The sequence below is a fragment of the Natrix helvetica genome (assembly GCF_964273705.1).
Source record: "Natrix helvetica genome assembly, chromosome: 2".
NCBI classification, from domain to species: Eukaryota; Metazoa; Chordata; class Lepidosauria; order Squamata; family Natricidae; genus Natrix; species Natrix helvetica.
In genome coordinates, this window is record NC_138552.1 from 225,687,635 (window position 1) to 225,714,831 (window position 27,197).

The 27,197-nt window shown below is 39.6% G+C and overlaps 1 long non-coding RNA gene across 1 annotated transcript; it reads left to right on the forward strand.

The window, feature by feature from the left end:
* The first annotated feature begins 2,094 nt into the window (after positions 1-2,094).
* Positions 2,095-24,796, forward strand: LOC309388547. The gene is made up of 3 exons (XR_014174800.1): positions 2,095-2,197; positions 18,439-18,514; positions 23,838-24,796. It is a non-coding gene; the product is annotated as an uncharacterized lncRNA (long non-coding RNA).
* The last annotated feature ends 2,401 nt before the right edge of the window (positions 24,797-27,197 follow it).

The window sequence follows — 27,197 nt, forward strand, 5'->3', positions numbered from 1 at the left end:
CCTGGTCTTATAATAACTTTTGCTCCAAATGATGCATTGGGGCTTATTTTTGGGGTAGGGCTTATATCACATCCTGAAAAAGCATGCTTATTTTCTGGTTGGGTCTTGTTATCGGAGAAACATGGTAATTTTATTGCCTAGACACTGACATAAAATGTATGATTTGTTGTATAACATGGCATTATACTAACATATAATATAGAAAACTATGGCAAAAGGACTTGAGTGAATGTAACCATGGTGTTTTAGGAACTCTATTGAATGGCTGCACAACACTCATGGTTTGTGTCCAATGCCCCTCTAAAAAATAGAAATAAACTTTGGCAAGTGTCTTAAGGAAATAACCAAATCTTGGATGCTGTAGCCAACATTTATATGTCAGGAATGATGAAAGCAAGAGGGGGGAGATAGGAAAAGCCACTGTAGTATACAACTCACTAGGTAAACATTATTATCAATGCCCGAGAGGAAGAATAATACTAGTCTTCTTTACAGGGTCTTTGTAAAGATTACTTCAACAAATGGATAACTGCACATTTCAAGTGATTCAAGCACTCTACCAACACTATTGTTTGTAAAGTGCTTTTAAGCTTTTGAAATGCTAAGCATTGTTATCTTCACAGCGACAAATTTAGGAGTGAGCCTGTTGATAAGGTATAAAAGACTAGGGTGCTCATGTATGTATAAGTGCAGCAAATATATTTCTTCTATATTGGTGAGAGAGATGTACCAATGCTAAAGAGGATAAAGGCCAATTACTCATAAATCAGATGCAGGATAATTAGCCAGGTTTACGACTCAACTGACAAAATGAATCTTTTTTTAATATGGGCCCTATTAAATATACCAGATACACCTTACTCAGGTTTATACTTGGAAGGAAGTCATTTCATGGCTTCTGATGTAATCAATATTAGCTGATTGTGCTTTTATTATTTCTTATCACTGTACTTTTCTTACTTGATGAATATGAACAAATCTGTTCTTTAGCTCCACTGTTTTGCCTTTGGCTACTGGATTTGTCACCCTACTATTAAATCTTAGTATTGTGGAGATCCTTCAGTACCTGTTAATTTCTTAGGGTGACCTCCCATTACACTGAAATTACTGGAGGAAGGGTAGCACAAACTCACTATCCTGCTATATTTTCATCATCTTTGTATAGCTCTCCATAAATCTCAATGATTCCAGCAGCAGAAATGGGTGATCCTGATTTCTTTCTTGCCATCAATCCTGAAGCTGACCTGACTGAAGCCATCTTGGAGCTTCAGTGTTGCCACACTGGAGCTGAGCGATAGGGAGAGGGGGATTAGAGATAGCTGGGGTTTTGTAGCCAAAATAATATACTTTCTTTTGGGAACCAAGGACATTTCCACACCTGACCCAAGGAAGGAGGAGTGAGGTCACCAGGCAACCAGACAGCGTCTTGAATGTCGCTGTTTTCCTTGCCTCCTCCTTGTGGTTCTGGTATGGCTGTGGGATACTAAGGTACTTGTAGCTGGTCTGTATGTCTGATACTTTGCCCACTGGTAGTACTAATTACCTTCAGTCTTAATTACCTTCCCTCTTTGGCCACATTTCTTCTGTCTGAAGGATACCCCAATATCTTCACTGTAGATCTGTGTCAAGTGGATCAGCAAGTCAATGTCATGTTCCCTCTCAGAATACAGCTTAACATCATCCAAGTAGAGGAGGTGGCTGGCGATAGTTCATATGGAGGATGCTGGGCCGGAACCGGAACCCACCACCGGAACCCACCACTGATGTAGATATACATTTTTGCTATTCTTTTTATTTAATGAGTTGTGGGTTTTTAGTGGTATTAGGATTGTAGGCCAAATTCAATTATTTGTTTATTTTTTTAAATTGCAGATGTTTTTTCATAATTGTTTTCTTATTAAAAGTGTTTTGTTACATGTTATCTTGATGAAGGCCAATGGTCAGAATGATTTAGTGGCATACACATTTAATTAATTAATTAGATGATGAAGATGAGGATTTTCAAGTTTCCAAGAAACTTCCAAATGAGGTTTTTATTTCACTATCCTCCTGGCTTAACTTAATGTTTCAAAGTTGTTCTCTCCCCTGCTGCAATCTTGTCATAGCAGTTGTTCCATTACCTTATCTCCCCTGGAAAGGAAAATATGGAGCATCTCAAGAATGTTTGGACCACTAACATTTGGAAATCCTCATTTAGGTGAGACCTTGAACCACATTTAAATCTTTGTGCTGAATTTATAAAGATAAAGAAGGTTGCTTTGTTATCCTGGATATAGTGGGTGAGTTCATGCATTTTCCCCCTTTTCTATATTTTCTTTCCTTCTATCTGTTTCTATGCAAGCTAATCTGACTGCATTCTCATTTGCATATTGTAAATCAAAGATAAGGTAAAGGTTCCCCTCGCATATATGTCATTCCCAACTCTAGGGGGTGGTGCTCATCTCTGTTTCAAAGCCGAAGAGCCAGCACTGTCCGAAGATGTCATGACCATGTGCAGTGACGTGCGGTGAGGTTTATGACTGGTGAGGCACTGACACAGTGCTGGGTTTCAAATATTTTTAGACTTGTGGACTTCAACTCCCAGAATTCCAGAGCCAGACATGCTCAGTTCCAATTTAAAGCAACAGCATTTGTTTTTCTCCTTTGCTCCTTCTTTCTTTTTCTTTTTCTTCTCCTTCCCCTCCTTCCTCCCTCTCTCCCTTCCTCCCCCTCTCTCAAACACACACACACACACACACACACACACACACACAGAAGTTGGATTGGACTATCTCTCCTACCCCTTCCCTCTCTCACTCACTCTCAAACAAACCCCCCCACACACACAAAAGTTGGATTGGATATCTTTTCCAGTGGCTTGAAAGCAGCTCCTCTGCCATCCCTCCCATTCCCCTGCTGCCTTTCCCAAACACCTCCACCATTGCAAATGCAGCCTGCTGTCTGGGTGGGAAATGCCTGGAACACAATAAAGCCCACCCACCACCTCCTGCTGGCAGGCTGGGGTGAGAGGAGAGGCAGAGAAGCCGGAGGGGAGCCGATCTGAGCCTTCCAAAAGAAAGAGGCTGGGGGGAAGTGTGTGTACTACAGCATGGCTCTTTGCCTGGCTTCCTGCCTCCTCCTGTGGTCTCCTCAGTGCTCGCTTGTGCTCTCCCTCCCCAAGTGTAGTTTGATTGCAGGCGGAGCCACGTTGCCTTTTCAAACTTGTAATCAGTGAAGCTGGGCTAGATTTTTATATAGTTTTATCCAGCTGTGTGTGTGTGAGAGAGAAATGAATGGGGGCCTGGGGAGGAAGTCACTACACTTGGGGAGGGAGAGCACCAGTGAGGAGACCACAGGAGGAGGCAGGAAGCCAGGCAAAGAGCCATGCTGTAGCACACACACTGGCCCCACAACCTGGCTCTGCCTGCAATCAAACTACTCTTGGGGAGGGAGAGCACAAGCGAGCCAGGGTCCTTCCCTCCAGCCTTTGCCCAAAGCCCTGCACAGCACCAGGAGGATGAAGTTTGAATTCCTCCCCCTCCCTCCAACCCACACGTACCTTTTCCAGCTTTTTTTTAACAGTTAAGCAGAGTCATCCACGGTGAGGCAGTAACTAGCTCAGCTTTTTCCTTTTACTTTTTTTTTCATGATGAGAGTGGTGAGGCTGTGCCTCACTTGCCTCACCTGACTGCACGTCACTGACCATGCGGCTGGCATGACTAAACACCAAAGGTGCACAGAACGCTGTTACCTTCCCACCAAAGGTGGTTTCTATTTTTCTACTTGCATTTTTACCTGCTTTTGAACTGCTAGGTTGGCAGAAGCTAGGACAAGTAATGGGAGCTCACTCTGTTACTTGGGACTCAAACCGCTGAACTGCCAACCTTTCTGATCGACAAGCTCAGGGTCTTAGCCACTGAGCCACTGCGTCCCTCCATGTCAAAGATAGAAATAAGCTAATTGTGGCAAAATAGGAAAAAAAAACACCCTGAATTCATTACATTTTTCTTCCCACAGTTGTCTGTGGACAACGAAAGTGATCCTCTTCTAAGAAGAGGGACAAATAAAATTTAAGTTTTCCGTAGATCCTACCTATGTAAAAGGTAGAAAAATTGAAAAAAAAAAACCCCACCCTGTTAATTGAAGATGAATTGGAAGATCCTTTCTGCAGACAATCTGATCCTCTTCTGATATTCTGGAAATTCCTTGCCCTTGTCCACGCTTAAAAGTTGAAAACTTTGCCGGAGACTCTGCAGGAGACCAGATTGCGTACTTATCGTGGTGCTGAAAACCTTTTTTTTAAATGCTGAAAGTGGCACGCTCAATGGATTTATTATCACTTTTTCCACCTATTTCTCCAGAACGATTTCTACCGTAGTATAACTTCCCTTCTCTCTTTTGAGGTTTTTTTTTTTTAAAAAAATCACTTCAGAAATTTGAGTTTATGAGCCATGCAATTATAGCAATTGGTTTAGGCAAGTGGTGCTTTAGTGAGCGCAGGTGCTTTTTCTGGATGGATGAAGGTACTTGGCTGCTTGCGTTGGCCCTTGTCGTGCATTACAAGCACCTCTGATAAGCCACGGATGCTCAGCCTGCTGTAACTTATGGTTGTATTCAACAGACACATCGGGCAACAAAGACAGGCTGTTTGTTAGCATTGTTTTCCAGACTGCTGGTTGAAGAAGTTTAGCAGCCGTCCATTCACTCCCCGGTGAGTAGTTTGGAGCAAAATAAAACTCTGCTTTATGATGTTTACAAGAATCTTTTTTTAACCCGCTGCTGATGAGTCATGGAAAAGGAACATATTCTTATGACTTTTGGACAGGTGTGCAGGATGCTTATTGCAAATGTTGTGTAGCTTAAAATGAACCGTCAGTGCTTTTCTCCTTTCTTCTAATGCCATCCAGATCTGTAATTTGGGAAGAGGTGTAAACTCTTTTCTTCCACAGCTATAGCATCAGCTAGCCCCAAATTCTTGGCAGCTAAACGACATCAGCATCCCTTCGTCTTTTTTTTTTTTAATGACCCTCCTATTTTGACTTCTCTCATTATCTTATGAACTTTACATAATGGATGACACTAGCCAAACCTCATTAACTTTCTGCCTGTCCTTTGTGCATCAGATGTTCAGTTGTTTCTCTTTATCCTACCCTTTGGATGACTGACTACTGCACTTTTCATGCTCTCAGTAACAATAGGCTGAACTTTCATAATTACTGGACATCTCCAGAGCCTTATTCCAGCCTGAACATTAACTCACAATGTTAATCAGAATACTATTTTTTTATTACCATGACAAGCCTGGAATTGTTACTGAACTTTATTTTGTACAGCTAATTTGTAAGTCATCCATTTTTAGGATGGCCCATAGTCTCTCAAGTCAATTAGTGCATTGAAGAAGAGCCTGCTTTCTACTGCTGCGAATGAATGAAAACTGGATAAATAAGATTACAAAAAGATGACTATGATTCTAAATGCCATCATCAGGCATGTTCACATTTATAGGGTCACAGCAGGTGGCAGCACCTAGCAAACCTTAGTTGAGCTTGGAAAAACTTAGGCTGAGTGGACCTATTTAGCACGGGCTTGGGAGATCATCAGTAAGCTAGACTGGAAAGTTGAAAATTACTCATGGAAGCAGTAGTTTCACTCTCATGAAACTACCAAGAAACAGGAATTGGCATGAGGAAGCACTGGCAATTATATGCAAAAGCTGGACATCATGATGAAGGTTTCAATGAATCTCTAAGTGCATGAAAACTGGCACTTTCTCTACTTGATACAAAGTTAAACATGTTCATTCTTCAAATTATTGCATATTCTTTCTATAATTGTTTACAGATTCAAAAAAAGAAAAGAAAAGAGAATCTTCTAGTTAACTTTGTAACCTCTTCTTTGACAGAATTAATAGCTTTCAAATACTTCCTATAGCCAGATAGCATCAACTATAATTTTAAATGTTTTCCCCATTCTTCCTTGCAGAACTCTCCTAACTCAGAATAGTCTTTGGTCTTCTTGTATGCACTGCAAGTTTGAGCTAATAGTTACAAATAATACTCAGGTCTAGGAATTATGAAGCTCTTCAGGCACTTGTCAATCGCTTAAACATGAGTCAGCAGGATCAGGCGGCAGTCACAAAAGCCAATACAATTCTTGGTTGTATAAATGGAAGCACAGAATCAAAATCATGTGAAGTATTAGTACCGCTTTATAATGCCTTATTAAGGCCACACCTGGCCGCATCTAGTTTTGGTCAATATATTAAAAAAGATGTTGAGACTTTGGAAAAAGTGCAAAGAAGAGCAACTACGATGATTTGCCTGGAGACAAAAACATATGAAGAACGGTTGCAGGATTTGGGTTTGACTACTTTAGTGAAAAAAAGGATTGGGGGGGGGGGAGACACATGATAGCAGCATTCTAGTATATTGACAGGCTGCCACAAAGAGGAGTGGGTCATTTTTCAAAGCACCAGCGGGCAGGACAAAAAACAATGGATGGAAACTAATCAAGGAGAGAAGCAACCTGGAATTAAGGAGAAGCTTCCTAGCAGTGAGAACAATTAACAACTTATTAAGTTCATTGTTAAGTGGAACAACTTGCCATCAGAAGTTGTGGATGTTTGATCACTGGAAGTTTTTAAGAAGAAACTGGACAGTCAGTTGTCTGAAATGGTGTAGGGTCTCCTGTTTTAGCAGGGGGTTGGACTAGAAGACTTCAAAGGTCCCTTCCAGCTCTAGCCTGGTTAAGCATGTTGTCTTACTGAAATACTCAACCTGTTTTCAGTTTTAAAATTTAATAAGTCAGCAGGGCACATTAGTTTCTAGAATATTTCTTACAAAAATCCATTAATTGAATCATTGCATAGGCATATTTTAATACGGTTTCTTTGAATGGCTCACAGTACTGTTTTGTCAGTTTTCACATGCTAAAGCACTGAATAGTGAAAAAAGATGTAAGATATTCAAGTTTATTATTTATTATCTTTTTTTTTAAAACAAAGTTTTATTGGTTTTTTTAAAATTTACAAGGGAAAAGGTAGTGGAAAAAGTATACAAATTTTGGCAGTTGCAAAGTGTGGTAGGCGCCCCCTCCCTCCAAACTCATAGTATACATCTGGGTAAAAGTCATTAATACATAGTCATATATAGTCAGCATATTAGTTCTGTTGGTACTTTCAATCAGTTTAATACATAGTAGTATATAGTCCACATGTTAATTCCATTGGTACTTTCGGTCAGTTTATGTCAAAAAGATTTTCTTATTCATTTTTGTGATCTGAGCTTTCTTGGTATTGCCCCATCTCCCCCCGCTGGCAGAGCTCCGGCCCCTCCCGTGTCCTGCATATCTGTTGTAGGATCTTCTGTTTTTTCTAGGTGTTTTTTTTTTTCCATAAAGGCCTGTGCCTCTATGGGTGTGTTGATTCTAATTCTTGTCTCCTCCCAGAATATTAACATACCTTCAGGCATCAACCATCTGAACCACACACCCTTCTGGTATAATTTATTCGCTAATTGCGAATAATTTTTCCTTTTTTCCCTCACTTTCTTGGGGATCTGCTTCAGAATGGTTATTTCCCTATCATGGTATGTCAAGGCTTGCCCCCTTTGTGCACCCAGAATTTTGTCTCTTGTGCTTTTTCTGAGGAATTTAATATGTACCTCCCTGGGTACGTTGTGTGTTCTAGCATAGGCTGAGTTCACTCTATAAACCAGATCTATCTCCCATTCCATCTGTTGTTTTTCTTTATGGATATATTCGGCCAAAATATTTATCATGATGTCCCTTATGTTTTCATCATCTGCTTCCATCACGTTTTGAAATCTAAGATAAAAGGACATTCTCTCAAATTCTGTTTTCATTTGTTGGGTATCAAGTTCTTTGTTTCCCTTCTCCATCGCCTCCACCCCCTCCCTCATCTCAGCCGCCCCACCCTCCAGAAGGTCCAGTCTCTGTGAGTTCTTATAAATTTGGGCTTGATTCTCTTTAATTTCTTCTTTCATTTCCTTTAATTGTTTCTTAATTTCCTCTTGTCCCTGTAAAAGTTGCTGAAGCATTTGTTGCAAATCCATCTCTGTACTTTTAGGTTGCATCAGGTCTGTTATCTTTGATTGTGTAGCAGGGCTGGAAGTTGCTGATGTCGGGGCAGAGGTAGCAAAGCCAGGCTTTCCAGGAGGTGGTCTTTTAGGAGGCATTGTTTATAGAATAAAGAGCTCAGTCAGTGTAGAGAATGGACAGTTAGAGCGGCAGAGCAGCCAGATGAGTCCAGAAGGCAGAAGGTCCAGGCAGGAGAGAATTTCTCTAGTCAGCCTGGCAGTAGAGTAAAGTTTTTCACTCCAGGGAGTTCAAAGAGTAGCAATCCACAAGAGATTTATCTGAGTAGCACGGAGACAAAGACCGGAAGCCTGAATTTTTAAAGGTGGAGTCAGGTTTCACAGTTCATGAAGACAACGGAAGTATGCCATCTTGCCCTGCCAGCTTCGGGTTTAGAGGCATAACAAAGTTTTCAAAGTTCCGAAAGTTTTCAGATCATCAGTATATTATGGGGTTAAGTTCAAAGAAAGTCACTTTAAGCAAGGGTGTGGCATCATTGGTTGGCTCTCTCCCCTCCTCCTTCCCCTGGGGCTGAGAGCAAAATTGTTCCAAGCCGCCTGTCCGAGGGGGGGGGAATCCCCTCCCTCCAGCCGCGCCTCTCAAGTTAGCCGAAAGAAAAAGTTTTAAACTGCTGAGAATTTCTTCAATTCAATAAAGGGAGTGGAGGGGGGTATGCGCCTCACCGCACCACCGCTGCTTCCTTCTGCTTGTTCATTTTCCGCACAGCCTTTCAGCGAAGACGCCCACGCGTCCTCCGATCTGCTCCCCGGTGCCTTGGGCGAAGCGGGGGACCTCCCGCCGGCCGCCGCTGATCCAGGGATCCCCTGCGATGCCGCCCCTCCAGCAGGATGCCTCTGCAGGGCGTCCTGTGCCCCCCAAGAAGTGGGGAAGCCCACCGAGGAGCCGGAGCGAGCAAACACTTGCTCGTCGCTGGTAGCCGCCGGAACCGGAAGTCCCAAGTTTATTATTTATTATCTTGAGGTCCTAGACAGATGGGCAAAAGACCTGTAAGATCACAGTGTTGGTTACATCAGGGGTTTTGAGGAGGAATTTCCAGAGTGGAATTCACATTAGTCTCACTATCTTTCCTCCATTGTACATTGTAAAGATATTGATATCTCATACGTAGATATGGGTGCTTTTTAACCTCTGTTTTAAATGGTTCTCACTAGAGAATGGCAATACCATTCTCAGTGAGGAGAACAAGAAGCCATGGGTGGAAACTAATCAAGGAGAGAAGCAACTTAGAACTGAGGAGAAACTTCCTGACAGTTAGAACAATTAATCAGTGGAACAGCTTGCCTCCAGAAGTCGTGAATGCCCCAACACTGGAAGTCTTTAAGAAGATGTTGGACAGCCATTTGTCTGAAACGGTATAGGGTTTCCTACCCGGGCAGGGGGTTGGACTAGAAGACCTCCAAGGTCCCTTCCAACTCTGCTATTGTATTGTATTGTAACATTGCACTGTCAGCCTAATTTAGGCCAAGAGGATTATTGCATACTCGCTACTAAGGATAAGAATGCATCTCCAAAGCATGCAGCCAATGTCTTCCTCGGAGATCCCTATGTGTAGCATAAAAAAGTGAGCATTTTGAGATACTACTGTGTGGCTCCTTTGGGCTGTCAGAATGCAGCTGTGGCTGACCTACCACCTGTGGTAAAAGTGGATGTCTTCTCTCCAACAAAGGGAAAGATGGCCTCTGCGTTAGAGGATATGTTGTCTGCTCCTTCACAATGTGGAAAATTCTCCATTTACTGCTGCTGAGCCAGTCTTCGCTCTAAGTAGCATAAACCAAAGTGGTTTATGTCTAAGCAAAAGGAGGAGTAGAATTGCTAAACAAACACTTGCTCAGAAGTAAGCACTTTTCAGCACTGCGTGAAGCTTGGTATGGTCTTGGGAAGAAGTTCAAGATTATTCACTAACATTCCAGGTTGCTTGTGGAATAATGGCCCGTAGTTATCTGAATTGTCATCATTCATCAGAGCTAAAATTTCTCTCTCCCACCCTCTTTCTGAAAAATAATGGAGTGCCAATGGGGATAGTGGAGTAAAAACAAACACAACATGGTTAATACTTAGAGTAGTAAGGCATCAACATGGTGACAGCAGCATTGCCTTACCAGTTCAAAGGCCCTTAGTCTACTTTTGGTCCATTAGTGGCTTGTAGAACTTGTTTCACCAATTTCAGAATTTGTCCATGTTATTATGTCTACTGTGCTAGAACACTTAATTTTGATAGATGGTATGGGATAGCCTTGATTTGAGGCAATAAAATTAATTAAAATGAATATAATTCCAAGCTTGTAGATGTTTTAAGACCAATACTATCTTTTATTCCAAAAAAACATTTTACTCAAATTGCTAGGCATGGGAAACAGTGTATTTGGAAAGGTATAACACCTAGAATCCCTCTTTCTAAATTATCTTTGTCTGTGACAGATGGCAGTTTTAACCTTCCAGAGTTTCAGAAATATCATTGGGCTTAGATTGTTAATACCAACATTTTATTGGAAGGAACGTCTTTTTTTTTTTTTTGAAAAAAAATGTCATTATGTGCTAAATTGGAAATTTATTGTACTCACCCATTTAAATCTTGGCAGCACTTAGGCACAAATTTTATTAAGATTAATTTAGTATTTCCAACTATGCTAGCCATAAGCTGTAATTGTGCCCTGTTAGATGATACCAGTAGATTTAGTTTTGATACAGACTCTCATTAACATCTAACTATCTGGCATAACTTTACTCTTAAAATCAGTAAAATAAAACTAAAGTATAATGAAACTAGGTAAATTCCTATTTAATGATGCTTTAAATCTTTTCAATAAGTTCAAACATAAATTTTAATCATCATCATCAATGAGAAATGGAAGAATATCCAGGTAAAATATGCTTTGACATCTCAGTATGGACCTGATGACTTAACAGCTTCCAAAATGCCTGATATCTTATTAATAGTAAAGTACTCAGTCTCAGAATCTAAACCTATTTTTTGCTGTCAAAGCTAAAGGAACAATTTAAAATGTCTATAGCAGGGGTGTCCAAACTTGGGAACTTTAAGACTTGTGGACTTCAACTCCTAGAATTCCCCAGCCAGCTATGCTTAAAGTTGAACGCATGCACGCGCGCACTGCGCACGTTCATATGGAGTCTTAAGTTCCCAAGCTTGGACACCCCTGGTCTATAGCAAATAGACAAGGAGCTTTGAATCAGGATTTGGAAATTCCAGTTCTTGTCAAATAATGGATTCAGTCTAAAAGGGCTTCTTTTAGACTGTTTTCCCTTCTTTTTTTTTTTTTTAAAAAGTATGCTATTATGTGGTATAAAATATCTCCTCATAAAAGCCATCTCCAATCATTCTGGAGTTAGAAGCTATAAACCAGGGTATCAAACTGGCAGCCTATAGGCTGGATGCGTCAAGTGCAGGCCACACCCAACCCAGCTCTGTGAAAGGGAAAACATCGCGAAATGTCACATGATGGCAACGCGATGCCACGAGTTTGACACCCTTGGTGTAAACAATCTTATCTCATTCATTATCCACTTATAAATATCTGTACCCTCTCCAATTTTTTCTTTTGTCTTAGAAATAGATGCTGGATCTGTTATTTTGGATTTTTTTTATTTCCTGGAATTTCTGGGATTTTCCTGGGCTCCGCTTTTTTCCTTTTTAAAAATGTTTATATGAAAGTATCACAATTAAAACTCTTCTAACATGAAGAAAAAACAAGTATATTGAGGATACATTGGAAGCAGTGGTATATAGCAACAGCATAGCAATGACATAAGAATCCTAAGAGCTCAAATAAGACTTTGAGCTAAATTGATGCAGCTCTTCTTATATTTTTCTTATCCTACTGCTATTTCCATTCATACACCACATTTTTCGCACTATAAGATGTGCCAGACCATAAGATGCACATTAGCTTTAGAGGAGGAGAACAAGAAAAAAAAATCTGCCTCTGTCTCCCAGCATCCACCTGGTATTTATCTGGCTGGCATCTTTGCAGCAAACAGCAAACAGCCTGCTCAGCTTCAGCATGTTATCGCGGTCCCAGCACATGGCTCATCAGGGCTCCGCTCTGTTGTGCCCACTACCAGTCAACTGAACTGGGCTGCTGAGCCACCGCAGAACGCTGGAGCCTTGCTGCCAAGCAGCTGATTGGCAGCTCAATCGGTCTCCCAGAATACCACTGATAAACTGTTCTAGGTGTTGGGAATTGCCACTGCTGTCTTTCGAAACTGCCCTCTATTGCCGATCGCTGCCACTTAGAACAGCTGATCAGCGTTATTCCGGAAGGCCGATCCAACTGCCAATCAGCTGCTCAGCAGCTCCAGCATTCCCTGGTGGCGGCAAACAGCAATGACAGACGGTGTTGGCAAACACTGGTGCCGCACCAACACTTCCCCCCGCCACAATATTCTCTCTATAAGACGCACAGACATTTTTTTGGGGAGGGGAAGTGTGTCTTATAGTGAGAGAAATGCAGTATTTATTCCCTGCTCTGTTGTCCCCTTGATAGAACTTTGGCGTTGCTACATAAGTTTCAAATTTCTACAAAACCTTTTGACACGCAGGATTGGAAGGGAGCATATTAAAGAGACGAACCTTTGCATATTAACATTAATTCTAATCTTTCTCAAAGCCCCTTTAAAGAAATTGAACAAGCAGAGCCTTTTAATTCTCTGCTGTTGAAGAAAGTTGAAAAATATTTCCTTGGAAAACAATCAATGGAGGAGAAATAAGTTAGTAGATAAGCCAAGGTTGCCAAGAAGACAAGATTAAATTCTGTCTGCATTTCTGAAAATATAATGCACTAGCTGTTCCAGTTTGTGGAGTTTTGGCAGGTTTTGAAAAGTTCAAAACACTACACCTATACTCCATACTTCAGTATAACATCAGAAAACTGTCACCACAAATTAAACTGAATGTCCTTAAAGATGGCACAAAGTAAGATATTAATTAATTAAATCAATTTCTATGGCTGCCCATCTCAGTCAATAATTCTGGACAGTTTACAATTCAAATGGTATAAAAAAATTTAAATATTAAAAACATTTTAAAACAGTAAAAACAGTAAAACCAATAACACTAAAAACATCCAATTAAATATACATAGGAGCAAGATAATTGACCAGTTAGCAATAATGGAATAACAGAGTTGTAAGATACATTGTAGGTCATCTAGTCCAACCCCCTGTTCAAGCAGGACACCCTATACCATTTTTGACAAGTGACTATGCAGTTCCTTCTTGAAAGCTTCCAGTGATGAAGCATCCACAACTTCTGAAAGCAAGCTGTTCCTTTGGTTGATTGTTCTCACTGTCAGAAAACTTCTCCCTATTTCTAGGTTGAATTTTTTCTTGATCAGTTTCCATCCATTGTTTTTTGTCTGGCCTTTGAGTGCTTTGGAAAATAGATTGTCCCCCTCTTCTCTGTGGCGGCTCCTCAAATATTGGAACACTGCTATCATGTCACCCCTGGTCTTTCTCTACACTAGGCTAGCCATGCCTGGTTCTTGCAACTGTTCTTCATATGAAGAACGCTTCATCATATTCTTCAATATCGTTCATTGTATTGACACATTCAGTTCCCCAAGCTGAGGAACATAGTCAGGTTTTTAGAGCCTTATAAAGTCTAACAGGATTGGAGCCATTTTGGTCTCTGAAGGAAGGATGTTTCATAAAGCAGGGGCCATTGTGGAAAAAACTCACCTTCAGGTCCCTGATAGACGACATTCTTTGGCTGATGGGACCTGCATTTTGCCTGACCTAGTTGGATGGTTAGAAACGCTTGAAGAAAGGAGATCCCTAAAGTATCCTATCCCAGGTCATGTAGGGCACTAAAGGTAACCACCAGTACCTTGAAATGTATCCAGAAATGCACCAATAACCAGTCTACAAAGGAGTGGTGTTATGTGTGCCCTGTATATTGTATGTGACCGCATTCTGTGGACATTGCACATGACTATTGACCAAGCCCACTTGAAATTCTGATAATTGTAGTCCAAAGACTTCTCTGGGTTTTTTTTTGGGGGGGGGGGGCAGATTACCAAGGCCTGTTTTGGATCCATTAAACTTTTTTTTCATTGAAAAAAAAGAACAAGATATTGAAAAGGTTGCAAAACCTGCAAAGAACAATTGCATACCTTGTAAAGTGCTGAAGCTTGTCACGTCTCTAATTGGAGTAGCAGTCAAGTTGCTCTGCTTAAGATGCCATGGGCTTGACTTGAAGCCAATCTCCAAAAGTATTAAGTGAATAGTTTTGCAGTTTACTGTGTTATCTGTCTATTAACCTGATGGAACGTACCTTGCAATTTGCATCATTCTGTCATGATAGGTTGCTTCATCCCATCACATTTGCTTAGTCTCAAGAACAAAAAAGACAGTGGCATATTATTTGTATACCTTCTTCAGAAAAAAAATAAAGAAAAGGGGAGGAGGGGGCACGTCCTTGGAGAGGAGAAATAAATAAATGATTTATTGTATCATTTTAGAACTTTGCACACATTGTGTTTGATGCATTATGAAACATGGATCACACAATCTGATGCCTCCCTTAGGGGTCGTTGTCATGATAATTTGGAAAAGGAGTTTGCTTTCTTGCAAAAAGACCAGTGTTATAGGTGAATAAGTGCAACCGGTTGCCTATGCTTGAACTCTGTAAAATAAGAATGAGATTGAATAAGGCTCTGAAGTATGAAATCATTGTTCCAGAGATACCTCACAGTTAAACAGGGATAATTCAGCCTAAAGTCAAATATTTATCTAGGAAAACAATATGGGTATGTTCACTAAGCACATGATTAGGATCAGACCAGAATACAATAATTCAAGAATGGCTCAAATTGCCTTAAGTGATCCGAGTCTCCTGATTCCTCTCAAAGCTTGAATTTAAATCCCAAATCAGAAGCCTGCTTGAGTCATAGGGGACAGGGATTATTCTAAGGTTTATCACAATTTCTTGGCATGCTGTCACCCACAGCTTCTTTCTAAATGGAAGGAAGAGAATAGAAAAGAGGCAAAGAACAAAAAAGCACACATATGGGCAGGAAAGAAGAGAAAATAAGAGAGTTTGAGATGAACAGAAATATAAAAGTAACATCAAAAGTATATATTGAGAATTCTTTCTCTAACCAAATTATATTATCACCCTAATCCCAACCATTACATAATATATAGCTATATCTGGTGATTTTCTCTCTCTACAGGAAGCAAAGCAAGAGGGATTGGTCTTTCCTCCAGCTAGAAAAGTAGCAATTAGAATTTATTCTCTGTAACAAAATTGTTATTGTTCCTGCAAAATGTATTTAAGGTTTCTATTGACTGCTCTGATTCGATGAGGGGATTAATGGAACACTTCAGAGCTGTTATCTGCAGTAAGGAACTTTTGTACATAAAGTCATCATATTGACTTATATGATCGTTCTTTAATTTGCTTGAATTTAGTTTGGTTGTATTAAACTTGAGGCACTTGTCATACCCGGACAATTTCTCTGAGATGTTATTGTCATAAACCTACATGGAACTGAGTCTGCCAACTGTTTAAATATGATTCCCCCCCCCCCACTCCCAAGGATGAGTTCTTGAACAATGGAAACTAAAACATCATATTAATAAACTGAAACCATCTCTAAATACTGGAAATGGGATGATGTGTGAACAATTTTAAGATACAGCAACTCGTGTAATTGGAGAAATGTAGAAGAAGGGTAGACAGAATTTGCAGAGGGAACTGGAAAAATGGGGTTCACCCTTTCACTATTTCTGGAAACATGTGGTCGTTCGGGCACAGAAATGATAAAATTGTCTGGAATTTTGGCTTAAGGGAATTTTGCTTAGGCCTGAAATGAAAATTATTTCTCTGTTCCCAGTTCCAACAAATGAAGAACAGTTGCAGGAACTGGGTATGTCTAGTTTAATGAAAAGAAGGACTAGGGGTGACATGATAGCAGTGTTCCAATATCTCACGGGCTGCCACAAAGAAGAGAGAATGAAGCTATTCTCCAAAGCACCTGAGGGTAGAACACGACGCAATGGATAAAAACTAATCAAGAAGAGAAGCAACTTAGAAGTGAGGAGAAACTTCCTGACAGTTAGAACAATAATCAATGGAACAACTTGCCTCCAGAAGTTGTGAATGCTCCAACACTGAACATTTTTAGAAAGATGTTGGATATCCATTTGTCTGAAGTGGTGTAGGGTTTCTTGCCTAGGCAGGGGGTTGGACTAGAAGACCTCCAAGGTCCCTTCCAACTCTGATATTCTATAACTTCTGTGACTGAGGTGGTCTGAACTATTCCTCTTAAAAGAGGAATAGAAATAACTATGTTAAAATGTGAAAATGATAACTGGGCACAATCTCTTCTGAATAAATGTTTGACTTGAATCTTATAAAATAGCTGAATAAAAATTATAAATATTCAGTCAGTCATTCCATACCTTTGACTGCTTAAGTAATTAGTTTTATAATATAAGGCTTTGAAAGCTGAAAGAAAGCGGCATTGAAGAAGAGTATCCTTTATTTTCTATTTATTCTTATCTTTTATTTCTCACCTGAGATCCTCCATTTAATGTCTAATGCCTGCATTATCTAACAAGGGGTAATTTCATTCTACTCAAGACTAAGTTCCATTATGCTTCCTGGACATAATTCCAATAAGCTCAACCAAAGTTGTGGTTTTATTCTCTCACCCTTGAAGAGCAATTTCTTTGTTCCAGAAAGATTTTTGCTCTGACTTAGTAAGAAGTAATACAGTAATTGCAGTTTTCTTCAGAGCAGATGAATATATGTGTTGCAATGAGGCTGGCATTTATGCTTCCAATGTTCTGCTGTGTCTATTTCCTCCAGCATTACTAATCCTTCAAACTCAAGCACCATCACATTTCATCAGAGAGATGGTGTTGTGAAGTTTGAACAAAATATTATTATTGAAGATAGTGGCAGAAAGTATATGAGTTGATTTATTTGTGACAATAATGTCCACTCGGTGTTTCGCTTTAAGCAAACATCCTCTATCAATTGCTATGGATTGCAGATTCTTTCCTCATATCTTCCTTCTCCCAAGGAAGAGAATATTATTCTATTGCACTATATAAACTTAAATGATGATCCTGCAGTCACAGCATCCTATCATAGGAATAGTGTGGCCTCCTATCTAACAGATAGACAAAAGTGAGATAATGAAATAATTTTTAAAAAATGTGGCGGGAAGGGAAGTATGGCCCCCTCATTATTTTGCAGTGACTCCAGGTCCTTTTTATTTCCTCCATAAAGTTTTTCCTTTTATTTGTGCAATTTACCAACCACCTCGGTCCTCTAGATGATTCACAGATATTAAAATAGCAATAAAATAAAGTTTTATTTTAAAAACTCCAAAAATAATAACAATGTCAAATAATAACTAATATATACACATGCACACATACCTATAGGCGCTTCTCTGTTTAATGCCTTCAGCTTCCCTCAGGACTCCTAACTCTATAACAAAATATGTATATTGTTTGTGACAATCTTCAGTGCCATAATCCAATATCGAATTTGTTATTGCTATTTTTTTTTCCTTCATGTTTGGAAGATAACCTTGATATATAAAGAGAAGGCCTATTGGGTTTTTTTGTATCCCATTTTTGCTCTCATTCCCTTTCTCTCATCCTCATCACTCCATCTTGCATTCTCTCCCTTTTTCGTCTTTTCCATCTAGTGGGTTTCTGGCAAAAGAAAAGTTGCTTCCTTTTTCAGAAATCTAAATGGTCACTTTTGGAAGATGAAGTTGAAATTGGCACATAAAATTAAACCCATAATTCTATGTGGATTAGGATCACAAATAGTTTATTTCTTCCTTTAGAGTATTTGTAATCTATTGAGGCTCAGTTCTCTGATAGCAAATGAGGGGCTTCAAGGAGAACTGATTAATAACAAATAAGCAATTTGTGATCTCTCAGTGATAGAAGAATGATATCACTATATACCTTTTGTTAAAAAATATTTGAAAATGGGTTTCTGGAAAACTAAGGTTCTGTTCCTGTCCATAGTTATCTGGAAGCAAGATCTATTTTATTCAAAGGGACTTACTACCACTATGTTATTTAATCATAAGAGTTCATTAGTTTTGCAGACATTAATAGAAGTAACACAATTGAGAAATAATAATAGAGTTTTGATCTTATGGCAAGTATATTCTTGGAAAAGCTATTTCTGCTTTCTGGGAGGAAAGAAGAAAATGTCATTTCACTATTTTTAGAGAGCATGAAAAACATTTTGCTGGACAATACATATATTTTGTTCAATTGGATTTATTTGCATTACTCTAACAGATGAATTGAAATCATAGTTGCATCTTTTAATTGTTTTTCAAATTTTAGAATAGATCAGAAAGAATCTGCATTCATGATTCTGAAGCTTCAGCCGTGAACCCATTCAACTGGCAACGAACAAGAGGTTAGTGCACCTTACAAATATGCATCATACTGAAATGTAAATAATTCAGAATGCAAAGAGTGCCAGCTATTCAGGAAAAGAGCAATTACAGATGGCAGAAGTGAGATTTCACACTTCTCAAATATGTTTCGATAGTCAAGAGGGAAGAGTGCTGAAATATTATTTGTGAATCTCGAATTTACTCAAAGGGATACCTATTCATACCAATTTACTCTGCAAAGTGTTGTTTATGCCCCAGGGTAATTTCTGTTTACTTGTTACAAGTTAACATGAATTAAAACTGTTAACTAGACAGCTTTGGAAAATGAACACTAATGTTTAATCATTTGGCTGCAGGTTCATTGAATATATTGGGCAGAGCTGTTCAAATTAAACTAGTTGGTATTTTCAATGGGAGATGCTTTATTTTGTATATCATTGTAGGCTTTCATCGGACATTGTAGGCATCAATGAGACATTGAGAAACGTTTTGGCTGACTGACCATGGCCATTGATTAACTTTGTTTTTTGTTTCCTCTTCTTCTATCATGATACACATAGTAGAACAACTGTGGGTAAGAGTAGCATTCAAAAAGCCTCCCATATAGATTCCCATTAGATGCAAATGGTTCCAGGAAGGTTGTTCTGTCCAAAGTTCTTAGACCATACTCAAGACCTAAATTACTTCAAAGAAATGGATAATAGCATTAGCTGGCAAAGATATAGCCATTTTTTGAAACCGATGGGCATTTCCATTTTTATAGCAACATAGAGCATCTCATATGCCTTAAAAACACTCACATATCTTACAATCCTCCCTCATGTTTTACCATACATAAACAGGCTTGGACTGGATCTAACAAAATGAAATTCAATGTAGAGAAAAGTAAACTCTTACACTTGGGCATGAAAAACCAAAAGTACACATATAGACTAGGTGAAACCATGGTTACTAGCAGTAACTGTGAGAGGTATCTTGGAGTCTTAGTGGGCCACCAGTTAAATATGAGCCAACAATGTGTGGCAGCAGCCAAAAAAACACTGCAATCTTAAATTGCATTAACAGAGGGATACAATCAAGATCAAGTGAGGTACTAATAGCACTCTATAAAGCCTTAGTAAGACTACACTTAGAGTACTACATCCAGTTTTGGTCACCATACTGTAAAAAAAGATGTTGAGACTCTAGAAAAAGTGCAGAGAAGAGCAACCAGGATCATTAGGGGACTGGAGACTACAGCTTATGAAGAACAGTTGCAGGAACTGGGCATGGCTAGTCTAGTGAAGAGAAGGACCAGGGGAGACATGATAGCAGTGTTCCAATATTTGGGGAACTGTCACAGAGAGGAGGGGGTCAAGCTATTTTCCAAGGCACCTGAAGGCCAGACAAGGAATAATGGATGAAAATAAGGAGAACCTTTTTGACAGTGAGAACAATCAACCAATGGAACAGCTTGCTTTCGGAGGTTTTGGGAACCTCATCACCAAGAAGAGATTGGACTGCCATTTGTCAGAAATGCTTGGGCGGGGGTTTGGACTAGATGATCTACAAGGTTCCTTCTAACTCTGTTAATCTGGATCCCGGTGGTCTTTTCTAACACTGAAGTTCCATGAGTTATTCCATGAAACAGGGAGCCATGGTGGCACAGTGGTTAGGAGGCAATACTGCAGGCTACTTCTGCTGACTGACGTCTGCCAGCAGTTTGGCAGTTCGAGTCTCACCAGCTCAAGGTAAACAGCCTTCCATCCTTCCGAGGTCAGTAAAATGAGGTGCCAGACTGTTGGGGGCAATATGCTGACTCTGTAAACTGCTTAGAGAGGGCTGTAAAGCACTGTAAAGTGGTATATAAGTGCTATTGCTATCCATAAAAATATTGTAAACAGAGAATGAAACTCCTCCAAATATTTTTTTAAAAAATTCATTGGAATGAGATATACAAAGAACATCACTGTTTGAAGTGTTCTGCTTTGGCTTTCAGTAAAGTCAATATTATCTTTGTCATTGGCAGAAGCCCAATAGGTCTGCAGGTTTTCATCCATGATGATATCTTAATGAATGCTGATTTATTTCAGGTTTTTTTTTCTGTTTTTCCATATAACTATCAAGTCAGTTCATGTTGCTGAATTGATCAGTTGTGCTGATTTCTGTCAAGAAAGTATATGCAACAGAGCCTTTCATTCTTATATCTGCAGTATCAGTTTGTTATTAACTTTCAACTGCAGCCTATGATCCATGTGTGTGGCTGTTTCTATGGTATCTATTCCTGATAATAGAACTGGCTTGGTTAGGCAAGGAAGAATTTGGATTTGAAATATTCCACATCTAAATTTCTGATCTCTTTGAGAAGAATCTTATTCCTCTAGAGCAGTGTTTCTCAAACTTGGCGACTTTAAGTCCTGTGGACTTCAACTCCCAGAATTCCCCAGCCAGCATAGCTGGGAGTTGAAGTCCACAGGACTTAAAGTCGCCAAGTTTGAGAAACACTGCTCTAGAGTTTCATGATCAAGATATGTTCCAGTGGCAGTATCACCCCTGCAAATTGTGCAATATTCCACACAAGCAACATATTCCAATTCTTTCCTCTTTTCTGAAGACTTCATTATAAGCACATCATGAGAAATAATTTAAAGATTAAGTTCTGCAACGAAAGCTTGTATGAACAAGGAAACTTCCTCAATCTCCCAAGGAAGATGAAAATTCCTGGATCCCAAAGGAACAATTCTTTGTTATGTTGTACTTGATCCCTGTGCCTTAAACTCAGTTTTTTCTGTCTCCTCTTATGGCTTTATAGTGGAGCGCAGTGATAACTATTTGAGATTTGGGGGAAATTACTGCCGGTTCTGATATGGCCAATTGGTAAAACAAATACAATAATAATATAAAGGATGAAATTGAAAATGAAATGAATGGACTTTCATCTGTTCAGGGAGATTTGATCTTATTTCCTCTCCCTTATCAACAATACTATTTCTAACCCTGCTTCAGAAAGAGCACAAGAAAAGCTACAATGTTTAATGCGTTTTTCCTTCTGGTAGGTGAATACTGTTGGATTTCACCTGATTTATTATATCTCTGTAAATGAGTTTGGCCTTATTAAAGGTAAAGGTTCCCCTCGCATATATGTGCTAGTCATTCCTGACTCTAGGGAGCTGTGCTCATCTCCGTTTCAAAGCCAAAGAGCCAGCGTTGTCCAAAGCCGTCTCCGTGGTCATGTGGCCAGCATGACTAAACGCCAAAGGTGCACAGGACACTGTTACCTTCCCACCAAAGGTGGTCCCTATTTTTCTACTTGCATTTTTTACATGCTTTCGAACTGCTAGCTTGGCAGAATCTGGGACAAGTAATCAGAGCTCATTCCATTATGCGGCACTAGGGATTCAAACCACTGAAATGCCGACCTTCGGATCGACATGCTCAGCATCTTAGCCATTGACCCACCGCATCCCACTTGGCCTTATTAAGCAATGCTTACTGTTGCTTTTAAGATACACTAGAGAGCTCTCCTTAAGAAACATCTTTTTTTATATTGGAACCTAAACTGATTGAACTTTTTGTCCTGTATAATTTTTTTCTTTGTGTTGTCCATGACAATCACCTGCTGTAATAGACTTTGCTTGCAATTGTTTATAGAATTTCTCAAAAGTAAACAGTCTTTTAAGCATTTTGGAAAAGGAGATCTCATGCATCTCTTTGCTGGTTAGGAAAATTACACCTAGATATCTATAGCTGTAAAACAGAGCTGTATATGCCTCCCAGATTTCAGAGGCCGGAGGGCTGTTATCTCTCCAAACACAGTCTGCTGTATGGCTGTTTAGAACCTGGGAACCCCTCCAATACTGCAACTGGTAATCCCAATGTAGAATAGCTGCAAAAAAATAACTGTTCAACACACATACTGCTGATTTGCGTGTGTGTGTGTGTTCCATAATCTGACCTTGAGGCTGTGAATGTGCAGTGTGAATTTTAAAGATAAGGAGACCATACAACAATACTGAGGTATCTGTTCCATGGGGATGAAGTGACGGTGTTCTGAATTTCAAGAGGGTGTTTAATATGCAGGATACCTTGCAATTGCTACACAAAGCTATTCCAGAGAGGGTTGTTCTGAGTAGCTCTAGTTGGCATTTAGATGGCTTTTGGTGTTGTTTAAGCTTGAAATAATAAATTAGAAAGTGGCTTTGCATTTTATGGAGAGCTGGCACACGTCAGAACGGTGAAGGCTGCATAATGAATGTTTAGCAACTTCTTATTCAGGGCCCAACTAATAGAGAACAGAGCACAAAGAGGACAGCAACTAAGTAGCTTAATCTGTTAATCCAAGCCTGTGCAATTTCTGACTCACTAAACTAAATATGGGCCAGCAGAGAAATACAGTAGCGCAGTCCTGACACATTCAGCCAACATCTGGGCTTTGTTGCATGCTTGGAATTTTAGCAATGAAATAAACCACCCAAAGGATTATGAAGCACTTGGCAGGCTACATAAGTAGTGAATGGAACAGTCACATCTCAGATTTCTCTCCGGAGATTCAGGTTTTGAAGAAAGCTATCTTTTGCCTTCTCTTCAGTTCATCAGCTTCATCTGTGCATCTTCCCCACTCCTCCTTTTCCTTAAAATGAGAGTACCACTAGATGGTAACAAAGAGTCTCTCTCTCTCTCTCTCTCTCTCTCTCTCTCTCTCTCTCTCTCTCTCTCTCTCTCTCTCCCTCCCTCCCTCCCTCCCTCCCTCCCTTCCTCCCCCTTCCCCCACTCTCTCTTCCCCTGGAATCTAGTGGTTACCCACCTAAATATGGCATGCATTTGTCTTTCAAAATAAACATGGACAACACCAAATCCAAGTATGCATTAGTATATACATATAGCTTGTGAAGCTCTGTAGGGCTAAAATCAGGGCTGAGTTGCTGCCAGTTTTACTACCGGTTCTCAACCTGCACACAACACATGTGTGTGCCTGAAAAATTTACAGAGAACTGCGCACGCGCAGTCACTAAAAACCAAAATGGTGACGGCCCAGTGGTGGCGAGGGAACTGGTTCGGGGGTGTGGCAGGCTTGGGTCTCCACCAGTTCTGCAACCCAGGCCTCAATTCCACTACCAGTTTGGCCGAATAGGGCCGAACTGGGAGCAACCCACCTCTAGCTAAAATATACCGGGCTGCAAAAATACGGGTGATCAGTAGATGGCTGTAAAGAGATATAGGAAACTCAATTCTCTGCTGTTTCTAATACAGTAATCTGCAAAAGTGGAATAGGATCAGAAGACTTGAGTTCAAATCTCCATTCAAGCATGAATCTCTAATAACTCGATATCTCTCAACCTTAATGTCTGCATTGGTTTTTTCCAGGTGAACGACAAGATAACACAGGATGAGGTAGAGGAACCTGGTATAAGGGTGTATGGAATGACCTTCGGAGACAGAAAGAAGACAACCATTGTGCAAAAAATATTTCAGTTCATAGAAGGGAGGAGTTTGGAAAGTGTTTCAGAAGTGACCCTCCCTAGTTTTCAGGGAGTATAAAAGGAAGGAGGAAAGGAATACTTTCACATTAACATGCTTTTCTTAATGTAACCTTACCATAAAGATAGAACTAGTAGTTTGGAGTGTGCTTCTTATCTGGACTACCTTGAAGAGCTAACAGCAATCTTCCAGGTCTCAAAATATTATTTAAAGTACAGTGGTATCTTGGTACTTGTCCTTAATTGGTTCTGGGAGGCATCATGAGTACCAAAAATTAGCGCCAAACAATTTTCCCTATAACATGTAATGTAAATACATTTAATGTGTTCCCAGACCAAAGTCAATGCACATATTAAGGCAATATATAAAGATGGGGCTTTATATTTGTTTGTTTGTTTTGTTTTATTGGATTTATATGCCGCACTTCTCCCAAAGGACTCAGGGCGGCGTACAGCATTAAAAAACACATATTACAAAACTTAAAAGAAAATTAGAAACAATCCAAGAAACAAACCAAATTAATATAAGTAATATATTACTTTACATGAGAAATAAACCTAAAAATTACTAATTAAAACCTACACTGATGAGAAAAAAGCTCAAAAAGACACAAAATGACCACAGAGGCTAAGATAAGACTGCAAGGGGATGTGCCCAGGGCAAGGGCCACTGAGTGACTAATTTGTTTCATCTGGAATGGGTAGCGAGTCATGACACCAACAAGTTCTAGTTTGCGTGTTGAATACCAAACAAGCAACAAGTACCAGGAAAAACATCCTTGTCAAAATGTGTTGATTACCAAATTTGATGAGCTTCCAAGCAGTTGAGTGCCAAGGTACCACTCTATAGAGTATTCAGCCTCCTCAGTTTGTTTGTTTGTTTGTTTGTTTGTTATTTTTCTTATTTATATGCAATAAGTGCTTAGTGAACTTATGTCTGGGTCAATTTATTTATATAACAATATTAAACTCCCAAGTTTCAACATCAGCCTCCCCAGTTTATTGAAGGGGGAAGGAAAGCAGGGATGGTAAGATTTGCTATGTGTGAAGCAGGTCAGCCTCCCCTGCCTTTGCTATTGCTATGCCACTGAGGACTCTATTAGATAGTAACAGGGGCTGAGATAGAGACTAGAGGCAATGTTCATCTCAGCCTGTCTTCCACCCCCATGTTTGAAAGTATTGACTAGGAACTGCTGTCATGGATACACTGATCTTCATTTAGACCACAGCTCCTTTTCTAGCTTGACAGCTCTTGAATGTGGTTGAGTATTTCTTGGCTATTTGATTGCCTTCTCCTTTCTCTCCTTGCATTTCTATGGGACAGAATAAGAAATATGCACATTGCCTTAAGGAATAAACATGCAATGTTAAGAATATGAGGGTGTAGGGTGAATAGGCAGAAATAAACATTGGTTGGTTGGTTATTTTAAACCCCGGGGCTAAGAAATTGTGCAGTTTCTTCAGGAAGAAGTATAATTTCTAATTCTAATTCAGCAGAACTCCCCTGGAAGAACGGATATAGTAGGTATAAATGAATCCTAACTCATTTGCATCTAAAGTAAATTACACATTCCCCTACTATGTTCTCTTTGGCAACAGTCAGAACAGTCAGTTGGACGAGAGAAGGAATTCATTACTTCCAAATGTTTACATGATGTCACTCAGTTTATCCCTACTGAGATTATCTGTGGACTGGAATACATGCATACATCAAACCTATAATTATTAGTGCCTTGTAATGTGTTTTACAACTCAAAAGATATGTATAAGAATGCAAATGGTAAAGAAAATCTGCACAGAATTGCATAATATTGTTGAGGCATCATTTGCAAATGTTCTCACAATAGAAAGAAAATGTAATATAGATATTCTCATGGAAACAGAGCTGGAAAAATGCATCTACATTTTATGTAGACTTTTTTTTTTTGCTGAATCTGCAAACTGATGAAGCAGAAGGTGGAAATGAACTTCTATTTTATTCATTCTTCCATAGTAGGGAAACTGAGGGGGCAGATTACGGTTTGAAGCAGTTTTACACGATTATGGCTACAGTGAAACAATGATGCTTTTGACAAGGGCAAACGATGCCTCTGGAGTCCATGCCCAGAAGCAAAATTCATCAAATATGTTGTTTGTACAATGCTTTTGATAAGGCCTCACAATGACTGTCTCATCTAATGGGGATGTAAAAACATGTTGACAGGGCTCTTGTGAAGCATTGTGTAATGGTATTTGTGACATAAAGTAAAGTCTTCTCATAATGGACTGTTGAACCAATAGACAAATGCCCTGGAGAATTGACAGTATTACAGCACTTGCATTATTCATAATCTGGGGTTTTTATTTCAGGCCGAAGCAGCTATAATCCAAACCTGCATATTTTTTAAAAAAGTGATTATTTTAGTTTTAAACACTTCCTGTCAACTCTAGCGATTCAGAATAAGACCTGGGTGGTACTTTCAATTAGCTGCTTCATACTTCAGAAATGATATTTTTGAGGGATATCCATGATATTGTATTTTCTGTTCTATCTAAGTACTTTCAGTAGAGGTAGCATGTGTCTGCAGGTTCCAATCTCTCTCCCAATATTTTCTATGAGTTCTCCTAAGCCTTTGAAAGTGCTGGGATATGATTCTATACATAGGGAGTGCATGGACAGGAGGAAATCTCAGGCAGAGGTAGGCGTCACCTAATGTAACAACCGGTTTGCCCAGAAAATGTGAGTGTGCGCATGTGCACACTTTGCTCATGTGCGAGCCATCTGCACATGCACATAGCATCAAAGACACATCAATTATATAGGACGGGATAGCACCAGGGAAGGTGGGTGGGGCCAGCCGCTGATCAAAACTACTGTTTCGACTAACCGGTCTGAACCGGCAACAGCCTACTTCTGATCTCAGGAGACATACCATGTTCAGCTTCAGTCTATCAAAAGATAGAAGTAGCTTTGTGAAACAGTCACATCAACACTGCAAAAGTTAATGGGCTCTGCCATACTGTTGACATATTTTTTCCCCCCAGGATCCCAATTATCTGAGCACCAAAAATTGAATGGGAGAAAAATAACTGAACTGAAGGAATGTTAATACTGGTACATGATTTCCTAACATAATCTTAGTCATCAATGCTAATCTAGTTTCTCTTATATTAGCAACTTGATTCAATGTCTCTGAAGTGGAATCCCAGCTATTGAAATCCACATCCCATCATTATAGGTGAATTCAAGTATCTTAGTGGAACAAAT